General features: G+C 39.9%; 1 pseudogene; it reads left to right on the forward strand.

Annotated features, from left to right (window-relative positions):
- Positions 1–493: 493 nt before the first annotated feature.
- Positions 494–1,542, forward strand: LOC103305285 (D-3-phosphoglycerate dehydrogenase-like; annotated as a pseudogene).
- Positions 1,543–10,999: the final 9,457 nt, after the last annotated feature.

A 10,999-nucleotide genomic window follows, 5' to 3' on the forward strand; every position in this document is an offset into this window, starting at 1 on the left:
GAGGTGGAGCTTTTGACGCTGACTGGCAAAGAAACTGACCAATTAGAACCAAATCTAGGGGCTTAGAGGTGTTTCTGTCCAGGGAGAGCGTGGATCTGGAGGCCGCCAGGAGGAATGGCCTTTGCAAATCTACAGAAAGTGCTCATCAGTGACAGCCTGAACCCTTGCTGCCAGAAGATCCTGCAAGATGGAGGGCTGCAGGTGGTGGAGAAGCAGAACCTGAGCAAAGAGGATCTGACAGCCGAGCTGCAAGACTGCAAAGGCCTTATTGTCTGCTCGGCCACCAAGGTGACCGGGGATATCAACAACGCAGCAGAGAAGCTCCAGGTGGTGGGCAGGGCCGGCACCGGTGTGGACAACGTGGATCTGGAGGCTGCCATGAGGAAGGGCATCCTGGTCAAACACTGCCAATGGGAACAGTCTTAGTGCTGTGGAGCTCACCTGTGGGATGATCATGTGTCTGGCCAGGCAGATTCCCCAGGCGATGGCTTCAATGAAGAATGGCAAATGGGACCGAAAGAAGTTCATGGGAACCGAGTTAACTGGAAAGACCCTGGAGATTCTTGGCCTGGGGAGGATCAGGAGAGAGGTGGCGGTCCGGGTGCAGTCCTTTTGGATGAAGACTGTCTGGTACGACCCCATCATCTCACCAGAGGTCTCAGCTTCCTTTGGCATTCAGCAGCTGCCCCTGGAGGAGATCTGGCCCCTCTGTGACTTCATTGCTATGCACACCCCTCTCCTGCCTTCCATGACAGGCCTGCTGAATGACAGCACCTTTGCCCTGTGCAAGAAGGGCGTGTGCATGGTGAACTGTGCCCACAGAGGGATCGTGGATGAGGGCGCCCTGCTCTGGGCCCTGCAGTCGGGGCAGTGTGCAGGCACAGCACTGGACATGTTCACGGAGGAGCTGCTGTGGGACCGTGCCTTGGTGGACCACGAGAATGTCATCAGCTACCCCCACCTGGGCACCAGCACCAATGAGGCCCAGAGCCTCTGCGAGGAGCAGATCACTGTCCAGTTCGTGGACATGGTGAAGGGGAGAGCCCTCTCAGGGGTCATGAATGCCCAGGCCCTTACCAACACCTTCTCTCCGCACACCAAACCTTGGATCAGTCTGGCAGAAGCTCTGGGGACTCTGATGCGAGCCTAGGCAGGGTCCCCCAAAGGGACCATCCAGGTGCTAACGAAGGACTTATCCCTGAAGAATGCCGGGAACTGCCTGAGCCCCGCAGTCATTGTCGGCCTCCTCAAAGACGCTTCTAATCATGCGGATGTGAACTTGGTGAACACCAAGCTGCTGGTGAAGGAGGCTGGCCTCAATGTAACCACCTCCCATAACCCCACTGTGCCAGGAGAGAAAGAATGCAGGGAAAGCCTCCTGAGCTTGTCCCTGCAGGTGCCCCCTACCAGTCTGTGGGCTTTGTCCAGGGCACCACACCTGTGCTGCAGGCACTCAATGGAGCTGCCTTCAAACCAGAAGTGCCTCTCTGCAGGGGTCTTCCCCTGCTCCTGTTCCACCGCCTGGAAGCAGCATGTGACTGAGGCCTTTCAGTTTCATTTCTGACCTTGGGGCTCACCAGGACCAGCCTTGGGGGCTTTGTGATCAACAATGAGAGGTCACATTCCTAGGGCTGACACCACTTATGTGGTCTGACCCCTGTAATAAGCACTTAATAAATAGCTCACTTAATAAATTCCCCCTCCAAAACAAAACAAAACAAAACAAAACAAAAAAAGAACCAAATCTGTGTCAACTGTGAGGAGCCAATGGCTGCCTCAGAGGTGGAGCTTTTGATGCTGACTGGCATAGAAACTGACCAATCAGAACCAAATCTGGGTCAACTGTGAGGAGCCAATGGCTGCCTCAGAGGCGGAGCTTTTGATGCTGACTGGCATAGAAACTGACCAATCAGAACCAAATTCGCTGGCAGAGGAGGGCAGTTGGGGGCAAAATCAGGCCTGCAGGGGAGGGCAGTTGGGGGCAAGATCAGGCTGGCAGGGGAGGCAGTTGGGGGTGAGATCAGGCCAGCAGGGGAGGGCAGTTGGGGGTGAGATCAGGCCAGCAGGGGAGGGCAGTTAGGGGTGATCAGGAAGGCAAGCAGAGGCAGTTAGGGGCAATCAGGCAGTCAGGCAGGTGAGCTGTTAGGAGCCAGCGGTCCCAGATTGCAAGAGGGATGTCCGACTGCCTGTGCAATTGGGCTTAAACTGGCAGTCGGACATCCCCCAAGGGGTTCCAGATTGGAGAGGGTGCAGGCTGGGCTGAGGGAACCCCCACTCTGTGCATGAATTTCGTGCACAATGCCACTAGTGTTATAGAAAACCTAAGGTTACAGAGCATGAAGTCATCATCTCTGGTCTCAACATTTTGACAAATGACAAAACTGTTATCTGGAAAATGTAAGTAATTTTCCCCACCCCATATTTTATTTCATATGAACTTTATTGGTTTTAACTAGTACTCGTGCCCCCACACTATCATTTCCCAAAGCAAGGTCTTCAGAACATGAATCACAGCAATGTTCCAAGAACCACAATTATAACACTTCTGCAAACTCTAATTTCTCTTCAGTAATACAAAGAGCTGCTTTCATATTTCAGGTAGTGAGAAGTAGAGGAAAGGAGAAAATGTTGAATTAGTTGAACTTGTGATTTCTCAAACTTATCTGACCACCTATCTCATTTTTTATTTTCTATGTAACCTCTGGTAAAAGCTAGTATGGCCTGCTTCTTTCAAATCCAGTTTGATAAATCTTGGAATACACCATGCTTAAAGAAAATACCTTCAGAAACTGGACAATATTCTCTGATATTTATCCAGTTGATTTTCATTATTAACTTAGAATCCTGTACTGCCTCAGTGGGACCCACCTTTGATAATGCAGTATATAGTTTTATTTCTGCAATAGTGTCCAGACAGTTTTGGTGAGGTCAGATGGTATTTTTTTAAAAAACTCATAACAATATGTGAATGAATTTCTACATTTTTATTAGACAGTTATTTGTTTATAATTAAGAACCTTTATATATATATACATATATACATGTTTGTGTGTATATGCATGGGTGTGTATGTATTGTGGGACTTTAAATATAAAGATTATATGTATAAAGTTCCACAATGCCTGTTCCCTGGGGATAAAGCACATCTTTCTACTTCATGATGCTAAAAGGAAAACTTGTATTATGCCTATCCTTACTCAGAATATAGCTTTTGGAGCTTCTCATTAATGTTGATGTTTTATAGCTTCTGCCTACACACTTTGCAGTTGCATGCAGAACACAAATTGAATCAATTCATTTGCACAACTCTTATTAAGGACTAGCCTGGGGAAAGTACTCCAGTTGCCTGTCTAGCAATTGCTCTGTGACAAATAGCTGAATCATTTTACTTCATCTTAGATGAGCCACATTCACTTTCATAATCTGCCTCATTTGCTGCTGTCAAGTCATCTATGCTACTTTGGGGAGTTCTAACTAATAAAAATGTTATATTATTTAAACCTATGTTTCTCAAAATATCTAACTTAATATGGCTTTAATTCAAATAAAATATATTTGTATGGTTAATATTTATTAATGTTAGGCAATATGTTATCAAAAATGTACATTTATTATTGATATCACTTTGACCAGGAAATCACAAACATCTTAAATTCAAAGGATAAGTTATTGAATGCTAAAGCTGAACATCATGTTATACCCATACTACAAATATTGCAATGTATTTAACTATCCAATTTGGTCACAGTTTAATTTATTACAAGTGTTTTCATTCATCAGATATTACAAAATGTAGTTTTGTGTCTGGAAGACTAAGTCCTAGAAAAGGATTTTACTCATTAGAAAACATTACTTGACCCTGAGTAGCCTCTGAAATCTTGAGAAAAAAGAACAAAGTTGGAAGTATCACGTTACCTGATATCAAACCATAATACAAGACTATAGTAATTAAAACAGCACAGTACTGGCATAAAAACAGACATATTGTCAATGAAACAGGATAAAGAGCCCAGAAATAAACCAATGCCTTTATAGCCAATTAATATTTGACAAAGGAAGCAAAACATACAATGGGCCTTCATCCATTGTATTCAATAAATGGTGTTGGGAAAATTGTTGCATACATTTTGAAAAGCTAATTCAGATATTTAAAGGAATGATAAAACTGGAAATAAGTTGAAAGAGAATTTTAATCTCATATTCTCCTATGAATAATATTTTCATCATTATTTTTATAAATTCTTCTCTTGACCATTAAATTAAAGACACCTTAGTTCAGTGACTTGTTATAGTCATCTTTGCAGCCTCTCACCCAAGCAAAGAATCTGCCACACTATAGATTTTACTTAACTAAATTAGGATAATCCTGCCCTCTGGAATTTCTGAATAGACTTTTTCTTTTTGTCTTTAAAATGCCAGAAAAATATTTTCTTCCTCATTATTCTGCATTCAACAAATATCTATTGGATGCTTTCAACATACTGGACATGGAAGAAGCACTAGGCATACTGCAAAAAACAAGAAAAATATAACTCCTGTCACATGGATCTTTTTTATACTCAGTTCAATGTATTATGATTTCATAATTCTAAAATACTATTAATGAATTTTATAGTCAACTTAATTATAGATGTTTGCAAACAAGCAACCACTCATACGCACACTATTTGCAAAATACCACTCATATGCACACTGTTTGCAAAATACATCTTTCAGAACACTAAAGTGAAAAACACTTGATTTTGTTAAATTTGGGGAATTGATTATGTATCATTTATATAAGCCATACTAAAATAGTCCCCATAATATGATAGATGTAAGAAAAAAATAACTCTATGAGACACTCAATATAACTAAATTCACATGTAAATTGAAAGAGAAATGGTTAGTAAAGATAAATCACTGGTCATTTCACTTCTATTTTATTAAATAAGTTAAATAGAAACATAATTACACTAAATATACTGTATTAGTAACTAAATATAAAATAAAACTATTCTAGAAAGTTTTCTTGCTGCTTCTACATTTGTTGATGTAAGTCAGCTCCCATTAAAATGATGAACACATACAACAATTTGCAGTAAAAACATGAAATTTGAAATGGAAGTGGTTATTTTTATACTAGGCTGAAATTAGTGCACTTGTTCTAGCAAGAAGTATTTTTTCCTATCATTATGGCATTTTTTACAATATACCAATAACAATGCCACAATTTGCTAAACAAAGTGTGACTCAATGCATTTATGTTGTGAAAATGTATTACATAAAGTGTGTAGATACTTCAGGAGGTATTAATTGAGTTTTGAGATGTAATTGTCTGGTGCTTTTTCCAGTCAAGTTGCCATACATGCTCTGGAGCAGAGCCATTGTAGAACATTTCAATGATTACTTTCGATTTAGACCATCAGCTTGGGTCCATTTACCGAGTGGTAACATCAGAGCAATTGATTCTTCTAAATCTCTGCCAGTTATACCACATATAGTTCATCCAGACCATGTGCATTCAGCTGGATGTTATTTTTGGACTTCAACAGGAATTGCTCTACCCTCAACTAAATAGGCTTAGATTTAGAACGAAGTACACAATTTGAAGGACTGAAATTGCTCACCCAGGTAGCAAGTGACCCTTCAATAAATTACAGATAGAATTCTATTCTAATAAAGGCCATTAGGTTATGTAATACCTAATAACAAGGTCATTTGCCAGTCTTGTATTAGATACCCCTACAAGCATTATGTGTATGTGTGAATGATGCATTTTCAGTAGGGGTGGGTGCCGGAGGCAAACAATCATATGTCTCTCTCATATCGATGTTTCTTTCTCTCTCTCCCCCTTCAAAAGAAAGAAAGAAAAAAGAAAGAAAGAAGAAAGAAAGAAATAAAGAAAGAAAGAAAGAAAGAAAGAAAGGAAGGAAGGAAGGAAGGAAGGAAGGAAGGAAGGAAGGAAGGAAGGAAGGAGGGAGTCATCAAAAAGGAAAAATATAGAAATTGCCCCCATCTCAACAGCAATCCTCTTGTACCCCCTCAGTTTTTGTCATGAAGTAGAGGACTCTCAGAGTTTCTAGAACACTTACCCTCCATAATTACATGTGTATTCCACATAGAGCCATGGCATCAATTTCTCCTCCTGAGCACCCTGCAATCTTTGTTTCCCCACTTTATCATTTCAGGGGAGCAGGAGGAGTAGGCTCAGGTCACCAGGCGAATCCTGGCAGTGGGCCTCTGACCTCAGCTGCAGCAGCTCCAGCACTCAGGTTTGGCTAGTGCTTTCCCAATTCCTGTTTTTCAAAGAAAAGCCAGGTCTTTAGTGTTCAAGGAGGTTTGGAGAGGGAGTTGAAAATCTCTTGATGCATCATAAAAAATTTCATTTTCTTTGGTTCAAATACTTTTGATAAAAATATAACTAATTTAATTAATCACACTTAATCATCCCTTCTTTTGAGATAATACTTGCAGAAACAATAATAGTAATTATAAAAATTCTATATAATAAAAGGGTAATATACAAATTGACGGAATGGTGGAATGACCAGTCATTATGATGCACCCTGACCACCAGGGGGCAGACGCTTCATGCAGGAGTTGCCCCCTGGTGGTCAGTGCGCTCCCACAGGGGGAATGCACCTCACCTAGAAGCCAGGCTCATGGCTGGCAAGCACAGGGGCGGTGGCAGGAGCCTCTCCCGCCTCTGTGGAAGCACTAAGGATGTCTGACTGCTGGCTTAGGCCTACTCCCGGACATTCCCCGAGGGCTCCCGGGCTGAGGGACAACCCCCAACTTCACGAATTTCATGCACTGGGCTTCTAGTAGCTATAATAATAATAGTAATAGTATTAGCTAATATTCATTGAATATTATCTATGTACCTTGCACTAGGACAAACTAAAGATTTATGAACTCATCTCACTGATGAAATAATTGAGGCACAGAGATTTTACTGAGCAAGATCACAGAACAAGTAATTTTGTAACTGGAGCAGATTCAGAGCCTCCTGACTCGAAGGCCAGATCTCTTAAGTACAATATTCTAATTTTCTTCTACTTTATATGTTTTTATTTTGAGGAAGTATTCATTCTCATCTTATTAGGAAATAAGTATTAAATTTTGTTGAAGGTATTTTCACCAACTACTGGGATATTCATGTTACTTGTTGTTTTTTATATCTATTAATATGGTGAATTACATTAATGGACTTTCTAAAATGGAAAAAAAAAGAGAGAGAGAGGAGAGAGGGAAAAGCAGAGAGTAAGGAAGATAGAATGCATGTAAAAATATCTTTTACATCAGAATTCTTCTCAAATATAGAAGAAAAGATAGGATAAAAATAATGATTATGAATTCTCAATGAAGTAATTGACTCTGACAAGGATCCTCAATTCATGCTAAAATAATTGGTGAAAGGCTGTTTGAAAAGAGGCTAGAGGTCTAGAGGTCTGGAGCTTTCATACCAGCTATCGCTTCTTATTTGTCAAAGTAAAGAGATACTTTTTTAATGGAATGGAGAGTGTTCATAGAAACCATCCAAACCAAGTGATTCAATTGGAGAAAATGACAATATTTACCCATGTAATCATGCAACACAAATTAAACAACACAAGCTCTATTGTATTCTTGACTAAAAAAATAAGTTGAAGTGTTATCAAATCAAGTGGAAGCCATTAAACAAATCCCAGTAGTGGAAGATACTAGTAAACAATTAGTCCAGATTATTCAAATGTGTCAATGATCTAAAACAAAACAAGGGGAGGAAATTGCTCTGATTAAAGGAACATGAAAACCCAGTTGCAATATATAATTCTTGAGGTTTTAAAGAGATTTAAGAAACATGAAAACCTCGTTTCAATATACGATTCTTGATTTTTTAAACAATCTATAAAGTACATTTTTGGGACAATTAGGAAAATTAGATTATGGACCATGAATTGAAATATATTACCATATTAACCATACTTGAGATAAAGTAATGGTGTTGTGGTAATGAAGCATAATGCCATTGAGATTGAATGCTGAAGTATTTGGAAGTAAGTATTTGGAAGTAAGAGGTCGTGATGATTGTAACTTAATTGTAAATCACTTAGAGAATAAAACTTTCATATAGATGTATGTGTGTAGCAAGAGAAAGGGCAAATAAAGAAATATATTAACAACAGTTGAACAGTATATTGGACTGTCTTATATAATTCTTTCAAATTTTCTGTATGTCTAAACTTTTTCATGATAAATTAGAATTAAAAAGTTATCCTATATAATAAAGAGGTAATATGCAAATTGACCATCACTCCAACACACAAGATGGCCACCCCCATGTGGTCAAAGATGGCCGCCCCCATGTGGACACAAGATGGCCAGCAGGGGAGGGCAGTTGTGGGCGATCAGGCCAGCAGGGGAGGGCAGTTTGGAGGGACCAGGCCTGCAAGGGAGGACAGTTGGGGGGGACCCAGGCCTTCAGGGGAGGGCAATTGGGGGGGACCAGGCCTGCAGGAGAGGGCAGTTGGGGGCGGACCAGGCCTGCAGAGGAGGGCAATTAGGGACAATTGGGCCAGCAGGGGTGCAGTTAGGCATCGATCATGCTGGCAGGGGAGTGGTTAGGGGGTGATCAGGCTGGCAGGAAGAAGCAGTTAGGGGCAATCAGGTAGGCAGGCAGGCAAACAATTGGTTGCCAGCAGTCCTGGATTGTGAGAGGGATGTCCGACTGCCCGTTTAGGCCTGATCCCACCAGGATCAGGCCTAATCGGGCAGTCGGACATCCCTTGAGGGGTCCCAGATTGGAGAGGGTGCAGGCTGGGCTGAGGGACACACACCCCCATGCACGAATTTCATCCACTGGGCCTCTCGTACATATATAAAAGTACATTGTAACATCTCACCATTCAGTATTGAATTCTACAGATACTCTGTGCTCAGGATAACTGGAAAAGTACAAGTAGTACCAGGATTCAATTAATAAAGAACAACAATAAAAAAAATCCATTAAAGGTCTTTCTTTTTTAGATGTGATGGTATTTTAGTAAATATTAAATAAATATTTTCTAAAACCATATGTTTAGATAAATGTTTAAAATTACCCTAACATTTTGCCCATCTCCTTTCTCTTCTTTATTTCCTTGGTCTTAACAATTTTCATTAGTCTCCTCTTTCATTGTTTGCTTTAAGAATTTATTATTTCTCCCTTGCCAAAATACTTTAACTTCCCCCCACCAAAAAAAAAAACACAACAAACAAAAAAGATAGCAGTTATCCTCACATGCATTCAAATTTAGTATTTTCTTTTTTTCAAGAAAGTTATAGTAACTATTACATGTACTAGTAGCTACACATAAAGGTGGGGCAAAATTCAAATTTCCAAAAAACACTTCCAGTCTTATAATGCAACAATGAAGCTCTGAAAGTGATCTATTTCAGTGCTTTTTACTTCAATAGAATGTTAGCTTTCCATCCCACTATTATAGCTTTCATAGTGGGTGGTATTTAGTTAAAAGTCAGGCCAGAGAATAAAGTGTCAAAGAATTTGTATTCATACAAACTTATTTTCTATAGTACTATATTCAGAGAGTATATATTAATGTGTAGGTGTACATAAGTGTATGCATACCATAAAGTATAACTTTCAGGGGAATACAATAAACAAGAGTTTTTTAGTTCTATATTTGCCATCAGGCACTTTTATATGAAAAGTAAATGTTTTAATGCTACTGATGGGTGGGAAACTGGAAGATTGTGGTTGCAAATCGGAGGCAATAGTGTCAGAGAGCAGGGGCTTTTAACTTCTACAATTAATGTTGGCAGATATTTTATATTTATTTAAAGGTGTTACATGCAATCTGGGTAATAAGAAAGCTTATTATTTATGAAAAACATATATTTTTGACTACATAAATAATTTAGATCAGAAGAATTATTTATAACAATACTTTATATAGGAAGCATTGAAATAGAATTAAAGCTATCTATAGTCATGTATCTGTATTCTATTGCTGCTAAACAAAATTGCCACATACTTAGAATTTTAAAACAATATAAATATATTAACAGGGTGTCCAAGAGTTTATATTCCAGGCATTGGTTAACTGCAATCTCTCATTCACTGGAGGTCTCACCGGGCGGAAACCAGGGTATTCGATAAGGGTTGTAATTTTATTTTGGGCTCAGGACCTTCAAACTTCCTAAGAAAACAGATTTCCAATATATCTGTTTATATAAAAGCCTAAGCAACTGAACAACTGAATGACCGAACGACCAGTCAACTGGTCACTATGATGCGCACTGACCACCAGGGGGCAGCCGCTCAATGCAGGAGTGCCCCTGGTGGTCAGTGTGCTCCCACAGCCAACCTCCCGTGGCCCCTCCCCTAGACCGGCCAACCTCCCGTGGCCCCTATCAGCCCTGATTGCCAGCCAGGTCGAGGGACCCCACCTGTGCACAAATTCGTGCACCAAGCCTCTAGTAATTCAATATTGAAACTATCCATCTAATACCGATTTTGAAAATAAGGCACTTTCAATTGTACCTCCCCTTCTTTTTTAAGGAAGGTCTTGGAAGGAAGGAACAACAAAAGAAGATATGAGATTTGGGAAATAGAAAATAGAAACTTTCAGAGATGGAAGTAATGACAAGTCCTTGTGTGCCCTTGTATCACAGACCAAGGGAGAGACTAGATCTTCATGAAAATAAATGGTACTAATTTTATATCCAGGCTTCCTGAGCACTTAAAAAGCATCTTGGTGTTTATATGTCATTGGAAGATTTAATAAATTTACAATTAGAATCATAATAAAGAAACTGGAGGAAAAGGATATTATAAACTTTAGGAAAAGAGTTTTAAATTGCATAAGAAAGAAAACTTGCTGGCCCTGGCTGGTGTGACTCAGTTGGTTGGAGCATTAGCCATGTACCTAAAGGTTGAGGGTTCCATTCCAATGTTCTCTTTCACATCGATGTTTCTCTCTTTCTTACCCTCTCTCTAAAAAATAAAAATAAAAATAAATCAATAAGTATACCC

This window comes from Eptesicus fuscus, chromosome 4, assembly GCF_027574615.1.
Source record: "Eptesicus fuscus isolate TK198812 chromosome 4, DD_ASM_mEF_20220401, whole genome shotgun sequence".
In the NCBI taxonomy this organism is placed as follows: Eukaryota; Metazoa; Chordata; class Mammalia; order Chiroptera; family Vespertilionidae; genus Eptesicus; species Eptesicus fuscus.